This window comes from Cyanistes caeruleus, chromosome 26, assembly GCF_971803275.1.
Source record: "Cyanistes caeruleus chromosome 26, bCyaCae1.hap1.1, whole genome shotgun sequence".
NCBI lineage: Eukaryota > Metazoa > Chordata > Aves > Passeriformes > Paridae > Cyanistes > Cyanistes caeruleus.
The window spans coordinates 1,504,619-1,517,088 of record NC_141726.1 but is presented as its reverse complement, the minus strand read 5'-3'; the positions used below and the strand labels follow the sequence as shown (position 1 = coordinate 1,517,088).

Below are 12,470 nucleotides of genomic sequence, written 5' to 3'. Positions count from 1 at the left end.
ATACCTGATGGCTGCAAACCATTACTCCTCTTTCCAGCAGAAGGATTTTTTGTCATTTCCAACATCTCTTGTTCTCTGGAATTAATTTTACCTTTCTAGCCTGTAAGAAGTGGACTGATGAACTCCAGACTTCATGACAGGCTCCTCACAAGCACATTCTTCTGTTAACACACTGAGGTGTCTCGAAGATGTGATCACAAGTAACACAATTCCTCAGCCCCTGAGCCAAATCTCACAGAAGTACATATATTAAAAGACAAAAACACGTGAAAAACTCGGATAGACCATGTTTCTACAATGAAAATATTGATTTTACGGCTTCCTTTTGAACACCTTCAGGTGGGTGGGGAGGGGGGAGATAGGTCAGGCTCCCAGGGAAGGCAGCTGGGCCACCAGACACTGCTGAGTCAAGTTCAAGAGATCACCTTCAGGGTGAGCACAAAAACCAGAGACCAGAGAGAGGAACCACCACTGTGGGCAAAGCTACAACAGTTACCACATCATCATAGGAGAATTAAATAAAACCTTGCAGGATTTCAATAAAGATTTCCTCCCTATAAAAAAACCCAAAAAACAACAAACAAACAAAACCAACATAACCAGCATGGGTCTTGGATCAAACCAAAAACATTCTGACATGTATCACTGTGAGCAGACCTTGCTCTCCACAAAGACTGAAGAGGCTGCAATAAAGACAACATGTCTGGCACACTCCAGGATTCCCAGGCTGAGAGAAATGGAGACATGAAAGGCCTTAAAATAAATGCCAAATAAGATAATCTGACTTGAGTCTGCTAAAGGAAGCCCCATAACAGGACAGATTTTCTCAGTACAGATGTGTTTAGTGATGAGCTGGGAGTTACAGCTCCGTGGGTGCCATTTCTGTAGTGAGGGGGGTGAGCACTCCAGCCCTGCAAATCCACCTTGGAATGATGGGGCTCGACTGCTGCAAGAAGTCCACACAATTAAAAAAATCAGAGCTGCTTTTAAGACTGGTATTGATTAGTTTCCCACCCACTCAAATAGAAAGAAAACAGTGCAAACCTTAAAGCCTTCCCATGCAGGGTGACATGGAGTCATGGGATGGTTTGGGTCAGAAGGGACCTTAAAGACCCTCTTGTTCCAATCCCCTTGACTTGGGCAGGGATTCACAGCACACAGAGGATCCTGTGCTGCTCCTCCCCAAACAGAACCATGTCCAAGGCTTGGAGCTAAGGCCTGGGCTGCCTCTCACTGCCATGGACAGAGAGTGGCTCACCATGAACAGACTTTAGCTAATCATACAAATCCCCTGTGCTAACAGTTGGGGTTAAGGAAGCTTCACTGTGCTCCACAATTATTTCAGCAAATCCTTCATGGCTGGTCCTACTGTTGAAGCCACTTTGAGGTTCTGCCTCTGAGGTGAGCAATGCCCATGTCCCACATCCCAGTGTGAAAGGTGCCACCAACACCATTGCTCTTCATAACTGTTCTGAAGGAGTTTTGGGAAAAGCTGCAGATCTCTGTTTCTGGATGTTAAACAGACATTTCTGATCTGTATCACCACTGTACCTCCACAGAGCTCTCCCAAATGCACTGTAATAAACTCGACACAGAGACTGGCTTTTTGGGCAGTTACATATAGAAAAGCAAAGGACTGATGGACCTCAGTGCCATATGGGAAGAACATGTCAAAGCAAGGAACTGAATCTGTGTGCCCAAGGCTGCTGCTTCTAACACTGAACCATCTGTGTTACAGCTATTGTTTGTCAGCAGGACTCCCACAGCTAAAAGTTAAAGTCTCCTTTAGAAGAGGAATGGCCAGGGTTATAGACGGGCACAGCAGTGCACCCAATCCACTGAGGACACCTGGAAGTAGAGAAGATTTATCACACATGGGCTCTGTAGCCAGAGCCTGGCAGATTCTGACTGTACCCTGACACCCTGGTGACAGGGAACCAGCCCACAGGCACCTGAATTTCCTTCCATGGCAATCCCAGAACACGGGGAGCTGCAGGATATGTGCACCCCACACTCCTGTGCTGGCTCGTGGCCCCCTTGCCTGGGGACGAGCTGCAGGGTGAACCTCGAGGACAGGGTTGATGCAGAGCACCCCAGGGTGGCACAGTGGGAAGCCCAGACTTCAGGCAGTAAAGAAAGTTTTGCAGCAATGTGGCTATTGCAGCCTGCACTGAGCCACATGCCAAAGCTAAGAGCTATTACTGAAAGCAGATGGCTTACAGGAGACCTTGAAATGGGATTCTGCCCAAGGCACTTACAAAGTCACCCCTCACAAAAGCACACAATAGGATGCTTCAAAGTCTTTAAATAAGAATTTAAACAGGAGTACATTAAAAACCAGTGCATGGTTTCCATATCACCCCCAGCCAGGCTAGTTGAGCCCCCCCTGCACAGCCAGCCAAGGCTGCTTTCCCAGACAGCAGCTACATGGGTGATGGATGTGGCCCAGAATGGGCTCCAGGGTGTAAACTCCTCACAGGTCTCTGTGAACAGATATATGTATGTATCAAATGTTTAATCAACTTTATACTTAATTCTCTACTGGAATCTATTTAAAAATAAACTCTTTATGGGATGGAAGATACGGGAGAACAACATATTCCTATGTCCCTGTGGAAGGGGAAACAGGAGGCAATCCAGAAGGAAAGGACTGACTTCCAGTTGTGTCTCTATTGGAAATGTAATGACAGACTGTGTAGTGATGCTGCAAGCAGCATGTGAGAATTCCTCAAAGAAAATTTTGCATTAACTATTTCTAGTAATGTAAGTTTGATAAAGTTTCAGCAGAACATTCTCAGGAGACCATAAGCAGGGAAAGGCAGCTTGAGGGGGAAATAAAAAACCAAAGGGATGGTAATTAGGGGACACAACAGAAATGTAAATGAGGGAAGCCTTGCAAAGAGAGGGGAAGGAGATGACCCAATCCCTTAAAGTAGCCGGTATCTCACCAGCACAAGGGAGGAGGGTGATCCCCAGGGACAGACACAGGGGCAAGGGTTTCCACTGATCCAGCAGGGAGGGAGATGAGAGCTCAGGGAGCAGAGGAGAACAAACCAGTCCTGAAGAAAAGGTGAGGGACAAAATCACTACTCTCTAATGAGCTAAATACTGAGACATGGAGGGTGATGGTGGTTACATACACCTGCAACTGCATTTTCCTTCTGCTTCCCTTCTATAACCAACCCTAACAGTTAAATGGAATGCTTTAGCAATATCCCTTGGGAAAACACACTGGATGAAAACTCATCCTCAAGCCTCACATGGCATCAAAGCAATCGCTGAGCATGTTACTGGAGTGCCTGAAGTGCTCTCTTTCCTCATCCAACACAAAGGAATGACCTTCCATGGAGTTGAGTATTTCTTACCTTCCTGTGGTCCAGCACCAACACAGACATGTCCCTGCTGACAAACGAGAGCAGGGAGGGGGCACAACTCCAGTCACACTCAATGCTAAATCCTTCATAAATCCATATACAAATCCTGTCCCTGACTCAACATCCATGCAGCCAACCTTCCCAAACCTTCCAAATGCAACTCTCTCTGCCCTTCAGAACCTGCTCTCTCAGAGAAGGCAAGGTAAAATCATCCCTTAAATGTGTATATATATATATAAAAATCTATATATACATAAAAATCTACCCTTAGACTGACAAAATTCAGGGTCTCCCTGGCAGGAAGCACAGCCAGACTCCCCTCCAACTCTTCCAGCAGCTGATTCTTCTTATGCAAACAAAGGACAGATGAGAAATAGTTCCTACTGATCTGCCTCTCTGCTAAAGGAATGAGATAAAATCTCCAAACCCTCAGGGTATGGAGCAGAGCCACAAAACCTGGATTTACCCTTGTTAGAGCGGAAGAGGAGTCAGTCTCTGCTGCTTGGAGCACTGAGACAGATAATCCAGCCCTGAGAGAGGGAAAGAAGGATGTCTGGGAGAGTGAAGGGAGAGGCTGTGCCATTCCCCCTGCTGCCAAATCAAGGCAAAGGGCTGCCCAGAAGAGCTCCCACAAACTCACTGTACCCAAGGGAATGGTGTGCCAGGGCAGGAAACAAGCATCTTTGCTTTATTTTCTCACTCATGTATAGAGAAATTAATTCATCTATTTCTTAGGAAAAAGAAAGGAAATTGCTGCAGTGCAACATGTCAAGAGAAACCAGAAGAGCCAGGCTCACTGAGGATGGGTATTAATTACTGCTTGCTATTTTTATCCTGTGTATAACTCTGGTCTCATCTGTGACTTAAGAAGATAAAATCCCAGTATTCAAAACCATGTGTCTACTCAAATAGGAGAAATATCCTCTACTGGGTATAAAGTCTGGATACAGAAAAAGTATAACGTGCCCATCAAAATTGCATTCAATTTTAATAACAAAAGAAAGAACAATCTAGACATAGACAGAAATATTAGCTCAGGAGAGTTACTCCCAAAGAGGAAAAATGAGTAGCCAGTTCCTGCAGGAAACCCTGAACAGATTGCTGTTAATTATGTAAAGAAGAAGTTGTTAGGCTGCTTTACATTCCTGAAGGGCCAAGAGCTTGGACAACTAAAAAATATACTGTGAGGCTTTTCATGTTTTCTGTACAACACACGGTAGATGCCAATAAAAAAAGCCCAAATCATGACCACAAGCAACCAAAAGTCCATCCTGCAGCTCTGCAAGTATGTTCAGTGTCTGCCAAGGAGCTAATGAAAACAAGGCACTCTTACAGACTGTATCTGCTCGATATTCAAGTACCTGCTGGACATTTTGTACAGCTTATAAAGCCATAAAATATCACAGGGCATTTACAGATTTTCCAGCTGACAACAATATGAAATAACTGAGCAGCCCCAGAACACACCGAGACCTCTGGTCAGGCACAAGATTACACTGAGCAGATACTGCCACACACACACACATGTAACTGGAGACTGCCAGCAGTGTGCAAGAGGAGACCAAAGCTCATGGTGGTGGAAAAGGAGATTCAAAAGCCATTCCTCAGCCCCACCAGAATGCTGGAACAACAGTGCCCAGATCTACAGTGCAGGGCTTGGATAATGCCCAAGGGAAACAAGCTCCTCCTGCCCTCTCCAGGCACGGCAATTCACCCTCAAGTGAGCTGCTAGCTCCTGCCAGGCTGGAGGAGACGTGGCATTGTAGAGCCCTGCAAAAGCTTCCAGCGTGGGGCTGTGGAAATGACAACATGGGCTTCACCTCTGGAGTGAGAGACAAGCCAGGAGGCCAGCCAGCTGCCACGGTTCACCCCTCTGGTGGTAAGAGTTAGGGGCTCCAGGGGATCCAGGATAATGTCAGCTGTACATAACAAGCTGTACAGCAGGTATTCAGCTGCAGAAAAAGATTGACATTTTGCTGAGTAAGCTGCACACAAGGACAGAAATACCACTAGCATCAAAATGTGAAAGATCTTAACTTCTCTCACTTAGGGCACTACCTGGGAACCATGAATTATACACTGTCACTGAACTAGGAACCACTCCTGACACAGATGTGAACTGACAACAACCACACTTGGTGGCTGATGGCCCCTCACCACATCAGCAGGTTACAGTACCCCACTTGCAGCTGATACTCCAACTTGAAAATATTTTTCAATTATGCTGTACCTACCTCAAGAGTTACTTTCTGTAAGACTCTGACTAATAACTTAGGGCACCAGCTGATGATGAGAATATCCCCCTGCTCTTTTTGAAGGCAGGCACAAAAGCTCTGAGCTGAAATGGTAAAGCTGCAATCAGCGCTGCTCAGCCCAAAGGCAGCATCACACAGCTCCATGACTGCCTCACACTGACCTGCTGCCAGCAAAATACAGCGAGTTTCAGTTTGGCACCTGCCTACTTCTCACCAATCTCATGGGTCTGGAGAGCTGCTGTATGCACACACAGAATCACTAAATGGCCTGGGATGGACCTTAAATTTCTTCTGGTTCCACCACCTGCCATGGGCAGGGACACTTTCCATCATCCCAGGTTGCTCCAAGCCCTGCCCAACCTGCCCCTCTCAGGGATGGGGCAGCCACAGCTGCTCAGGGCAACATTATTGGAAATAATGTAGCTTTTAATATCACCTTGTTGATTTTTATAAAATGTATCACTAACCAAAACCTCTTTAAATGTTTGAGATTTACATTTTGCTACAGAAGTGTAAGACAACTCCAAAATTCATTGTACACAATTTAAATAAATGGAATAAATAATGCCACCTCAAGCACCCTATTTTCAGCGACATTGGTGCAGATCAAGAACTCTTAATCATGGCAAACAAAACAGGGGGAAGTGGGACTGGAGCTGCCCAACAATGTGCCCAATGCCACACATGTGTCATTAAATCCACAGCCCTGCCCAAGAGCCAGCAGATGCTCTCTGAGCACAGAAGGAAAAGGCAGAAAGGAAGATCAAACCCTACACAATGATTACTTTTACTAATTTGCTATTTAACATTTACAGAATTTTTCTTCTCTTTGGTAGCTTGCCAGAAGAGAAGGTGAAATGTCAAAATGATGGGGTTAAAGCACAGCAATACCAGCCTGAAATCAAGCAAAGCTCCTTCATCTCAGAATTGTCAGGCACTGGAGTGAATTGCTGAGGAAAGTAGGAATCACCATCACTGGAAATCTTAGAACACCTTAGAGAAAACTCTAGGAAACATTATGCATTAGTGATCTTTCAAGGTCACTTCTAGAAACACTGAAACCACAAGACTTTCTCCATAGGTACCTCTCTGATGACACAGCCACTGCACAATTTTAATGGACTGCAGCATCTAAGATTTGCTGTAACGAGAGGAAAAAAAATAAATAAAATAAAAGCAACCACAGTCAGCAGAGAGCAGCAGTCTCTGGGCTGCATGAACAGCCACTCAACTTATTTTTAGAAAGTGGAATTGGTACAACTTCCTCCTCGGTCCACATCAGACTCCATCAGCTCTTCTGCCTGCTCTCTATAGAGCAGAAATTTCTCCTACCTCATGTGCTGCAGCTGGGCAGGAAAGGCCAAAGCGGGGAGCGAGGGGCCCTGCAGCATCTCCCATCTGGTGGGAGATGCCCAGGCTGCTGCTGCTCTGCGTCCCCCACAGCTGTGGGGACACGGGGAGGGCAGGCAGGCCCTGGCAGAGGTCCAGGGAGGCTCCCACAGCCAGGAGGGAGCGAGGGGGAGCAGGGAACACAGGCTGCCCTCCCACTCACCGCAGACACAGCTGGACGCGCATCCCACTGCTGAGGGCTCAGCATGGGGGGGAGGAGGCAGGGGCTGCTCCAAACGGGAAGGGAGGGAGGCCCAGGAGCAGGGACACCCTGCAGCAGTGGCACAGGGGAGGGCAGAGTGGATGAAACATGGTCAGGTGCTGGCAGCAGGTGTTCCAGCACTGCCTTGTCCAGGTGGGCAACAGGGAGGTGACCGCAAGCAGCAGCCGATGGGACCGTGGCTCGTTTGGTGGAGCACAGTCTCTGCCAACACTGAACTCAAACATCCTAAGTGTCCCCCAGCTCTCCCCAGGCACAAATCCCATTTTTCCTGGAGTTAAACATCAGCAGCACCCTGAGGAAACAGAAGGGTGCACATACTTCCCTCCACCCCAAACAACCCACAGCAGATGACACTCAGAAATGGGTGAACCAAACTTGCTCCCTTGCCACGATTATCCAGGACAAAGGACCTGGACCAGTGTCCAGAGAAACCTGGAAGGGCCAGGAGAGGGGAGAAATTGTGTGAAACTCAATGGGCAAAGACTGAGCTTCACAAATTTCCACTGGCATCTACTCCTACAGTTTCCATTGCTGAAAACAAACCCGAGCCACGGGGAGGTTTCTGGGCTGTTTCTGCTGTGGCAGTCTGGAAAATGTTCAAGCTAATTGGAGCTGGGTAACTCCGAGCACACTGGCTGAGAGAAGTTTAGTTCCTGACTGGTGATAACACCATTCAATTTATAATACAAAGAGAAAAACTTCTGAGCAAGAAACGGAGAGCGGCGGAAGCATGAGCTTGTCCCAGGGAAAAACACTCCTGTCCTGAACTCAAACATCAGCTCCCCTGTGCTGGCAGTGACCACATCAACTCTGCTCTGCTTCCTTATCTCCACTGACATGTTACCAACCAGGCTGTGGAGCTGCAGGGGTCACTTCCCTCTGCTGATCACGTCAGCTCTCAGGAAGCCAAGTGCTTCAGACTCCTCTACAGCAGCTCACACATCACCTGTCCATCTGGCCTGCTGGACGAGGCTGCCACGCAAACAGCAGAGGCAGCAAAACGAGAAAACTCTGCTTTTCCTTCAGTTCTCAGCCAAATTCTTGATTTTTTGCTCAGAATGAATATGCATAAAAGTGTGAGATTCAGCCCAGTAAGAGCAGAGGCACAGACACAAACTCTGCTTAAATCCCTGCTGGAGAGGCAGAAACATTTGGTAGGTGTCTGAGTGAACCCTGCAGACTGCAAACTGTGTATCACAGTGTCTAAATCTGCTAGAAGTGGTGTGTGTAAGAAACCTTGGGAAGAGAGCTAAGTAGGACTCTTTTTTAAGGGAATTGAATGAAGATAGAGATCTTTTGGATTTTTTTTCAGCACCAGCCAGGCTGCAGTGATGTCCCTGTACTGATCTCTCCTTCTCACAATTGAAATCACCTCTGAAATGTCCTGTTAAGGTGGATTGCCACCCAGGACAGAGTACACCTTTGCAAAGAGGAGGAGGTGCTGATCTCCAGTGCTCAGGTGCCCCCACCAGATACCATTCTGACACCACTAGTTCAGGCCACTGGATTTGTTCACTCCAAGCCCAGTGGAGTTTTCTTGTGCTTCCTGCTGCTCTCAGACTTGCACTGTCAGGTTATATATAGTGCAAATGTTTTATAACAACTTGCACTGGTGGATATTTAAGCTGGGTGAGAAAGGAGTTTTTTACAACTGTATTAAACCCAGAAAAAAGCATTTCCTTTAGGATTAGGCTGTGTTATCCTGCAAATAAAGTGGGATGAAACATTAATGTCCCAGCTTGGAGCGCAGGTCCTACACCAGGATGTAGTGCTGGGGAGGAGGAGGGGTCAGAGCAGGTTCTGCTACACTGAGAGTTCAATTGTAGAGATGATTTTTACCTTGGCATGTCTCTGAATTACCTATATGCAGGAGATTAACCACCTCAAAAGAGAAGCTAGCAGCCAGAATTGCTGCTCTGTCCAAAATGCATCTTCCCTCACTTCTCAGGGATCCCTCCTTGTCAGGAAACTTCTCAAACATAAATGGGTGCATAAACAACTCAAAATCTTTTTGTCTCGTTGCAAGAACTGAATTTCAGTAGCAAGCAAGGAAAAGGAGAAAAGACAGAGTGCTAGATGCAAACATTACAGCTCAGTCATGCCAAGGTTTAACTCAGCACAGCTCCGAGCTCAAGCACGCTACTCCAGATTTGCAAACAGGAGCTCACCGAGCACGCCAAGTCCTCTGTCACAAACACACAGTTAAAAGCACAAATACACAAACATGTGATCTGCATTCCTCGTCACATAACACTGCTGAGACATACCCAAAACGGGGTCATTTGGGCCCAACTTATTACAAGTGCTGGCCCAACTGAGACAGTCCTACCCAGACTGACCATGGCACTTTAGGTGAAGCAGAACCCAAGTCAGAGACAGAGGTCAGCTAGGTGGACATACCCATATAAGAATGGAGAAACTGATCTTGCTCAGCTTAGGGAGAGGGGAAAAAAGCCTACAAATGCTTCTAACTGAGCTGCAGACATGCAGAAAGTAGAGTGATGTGGGGAGCAGGGTGCTCTCCATCAGCTCTGGACATCAGAAAAAGAACAAGTTTAAAGTGCAAGACAGAGATTTAGATTAAACATCCTGAAAAATCTCTCTAATGATGAGTAGGCCTAAGTGTTGGCATACATCATCTGCACACAATGCGGGATTGCCAGCACAAAGAGTCTTAAAAGAAGAACTATTAGAAAGGGTTTAGAAGTCTACCTGACCTTACCCAGGGTTGGGAAACAACCAGGATATCTCTGAAGGTCCCTGATGTCTGAGACTATGAACAAAGTTTCAGACATTCCTTTAAATTAGACATAGGGCAGTGACACAGCTCCCAGAGCACTCCCATCTAGACTGAAGCACAGCTACTCGATGAATAAGATCATTTAACACCCTAACAGCATCTTTTACTTATAGACACCATTTTGTCCTGCAAAATTCATCAGGTTTCCACAGGAGTGCCTCAAGAAATGCAGATTATCAAGATGCAGAATTGTCGCTTGCTAAGATGTAAATACCAAATCAGCAGGACCGAGACTCAGCACATCTCTCACAAACAGAACACACTCCAACTTTTAATTAAATACTTTAAACAGCACAGAAATACTCGTATTTCCCTGGTGCCCATTGTAAGGGACTCCCTGATTTCCATCTGCATTTCCATACCATCTACTGGGCAGATCCTGAACTACCCAGCAGCACAGGCAGGGCTGTACACCACAGCAGCCTGTCCCAAGCTGAGACCCCCACGAGCCAAGTCTTGTTCCCCACATTAACACCAAGCCACACGGCCGAGATGAAGCACAAGGAAAGAAAGCACCATCCTATCCCCCAAATATTCCCAGCAAACACATATGGACAGCAGTCTGGCCAGCAGAAGCTGAGGGGGAGAGGAGAGGAAGGCGAGAGGAGGAGGCCCAGCCGCAGGAGGCTGAAGGCTGTTCTGAGGTGGCAGAACATTTTCCCCCAATATTACTGGCTGCGAACTGCAGCGACCACATGGCTGTTCCCAGCCACTCAGTGCACGCTGTTTACTATAAACAACAACAGTAAACACGAACTCAGCCAAAAAACAGAAGCCGGGGACCCCAGAGCTGGCTCTCCACATGCCGACTGTTCCCTATGGAAACAGTTTCATGTTCAGCTGCTGAACCGAAACCATCCGAGGCCCAAGGGAGCCCAGCTGCTCCGAGCATCCCAAAGTCAGGCCGGATTTGCCAGCTCTGCCTTCAGTCATCCAGACTCCAAAGTGCTGCCACTTTTACACGGGAGCTTCAAAGAGCTGGCGGATTAAACCTGCGCGGCAGGAGCCAGCCGTCAGCGGGGTTATTTTTAAACATCTCCCTGTGCACGAAACGCTCAAATCTTGTCTCACTCCCAGCTCTATCCCAGCGCTCGGCTCGGGGCGGCTGCGAGGGAGGCGCAGCTTTCCCCCAGGCGTGGTGGTGATGGGATTTCTCCGGCTGCTCCCGGGGTCACCTCCAGCAGCAGCAGGATCTCTCTCACAGGGACCCGCTCGGGGCACCGGGGCCAGCTCCACACACACACACCGGGGTGGCAGGAGGCTGTCACCGAGCCCCGAAGGGCTCGTGGGGGAGGAAGGGCACAACCCCCCCGGGCACAGCCCGCAGCCGGGGCCACCTCCTGCAAATCTCCGGCAGCTCGGTGCCGCTTCCCCTTTCCTGTCAGGAGCGTCCGGCTGACACCGAACGGCGCCGGGGAGGGGGGCGGCTCCGGCCGGCCCCAAGAACCGCTCCGAGGCCTCGGGGCGAGGCGGCACCGCGGCTGCCCGAGGCCCTGCCCGGGGACACCCGGCAGAACAACAAAGCCCTGGAAGAGGCTTCCCCGGGAGGCACAGCCCGGCCGGGCAGCCGCGGGGCCGGAGAGCTCCCGGGGCGCTGCCCGGCCTTCGGCAGGGCCGGTCCCGGACGGGCACCAGCAGGTGCGGGCGGTGACAGCCGCCCCCGGCCCGGGCACCGCGCTAAGGCGGCGGCCGGGCCCCGCTGACAGGAGGGATGGGATCCGGGCCGGGCTGCGGGCCCGACCCCCGCCCGACCCCCGCCGCGCCTCCCCTCCCCGCGCCGGGCCGGACCGAGCCCGGCCGAGCCGCCCGCCCCGGGCCGCCCGCTCACCTGCGCGGCCGCCGAGCGCTGGCGCTGCTCAGTCCCTCGCCGCCGCCGCCGCCGCCATGTTCGCGCTGCGCAGGGAGGCGGGGAGGGAACGGGAGGGAACGGAGGGAGCGAAGGGGGTGCGGCGGGGGATCGGGGAGGAGGGACCGGCGGCCCAGCCCGGCGGCCCGGCCCGGCCCCGCGCCGCCCCCGCCGCCGACACGGCTCCGGTCAGCGCCGGAGCTTCGGCAGCAGATCGGCCGGAGAGGCTCAGAGAGGCTCAGCGGGGTCGGCGCGGCTCCACGTGGTTCGGCTTAGTTGGGTTCGGCTGCGTTCGACTCGGCTCGGATCCGCTTGGGTCGGCTCGGTTCGGCTCGGGTGAGCTCGGGCTCGGCTGGGTTCGGCTCGGCTCGGCTCCGCTTGGTCTCGGCTGGTTTCGGCTCGGTTCGGCTCGGGTGAGCTCGGGCTCGGCTGGGTTCGGCTCCGCTCGGATCCGCTCGGCCCGGCTCGGCTCGGCCCTCACAAACCACGGCCGCCCCCGGCCGTGCCCGCTGTCCTCACGCAGGGACAGGCCCTGCGGTTTAGATTGGGTATTGAGAAAAAATTCTCCCTGTCAAGGGTTGTC

The 12,470-nt window shown here is 50.2% G+C and overlaps 1 protein-coding gene across 17 annotated transcripts in view; it reads right to left on the bottom strand.

The window, feature by feature from the left end:
- Window positions 1-12,081, bottom strand: part of SCMH1 (Scm polycomb group protein homolog 1) — a 63,191-nt gene extending 51,110 nt beyond the window's left edge. For 13 of the 17 annotated variants that reach the window (XR_015279434.1, XR_015279435.1, XR_015279436.1 and 10 more), the window contains exon 1: window positions 11,870-12,081. The gene's annotated coding sequence lies outside the window, so the exon portion shown is untranslated. The remainder of the gene's footprint in view (window positions 1-11,869) is intronic. The other 4 variants (XM_086863810.1, XM_086863812.1, XM_086863820.1 and 1 more) reach the window with 1 other exon arrangement.
- Between the last annotated feature and the right edge of the window lie 389 nt (window positions 12,082-12,470).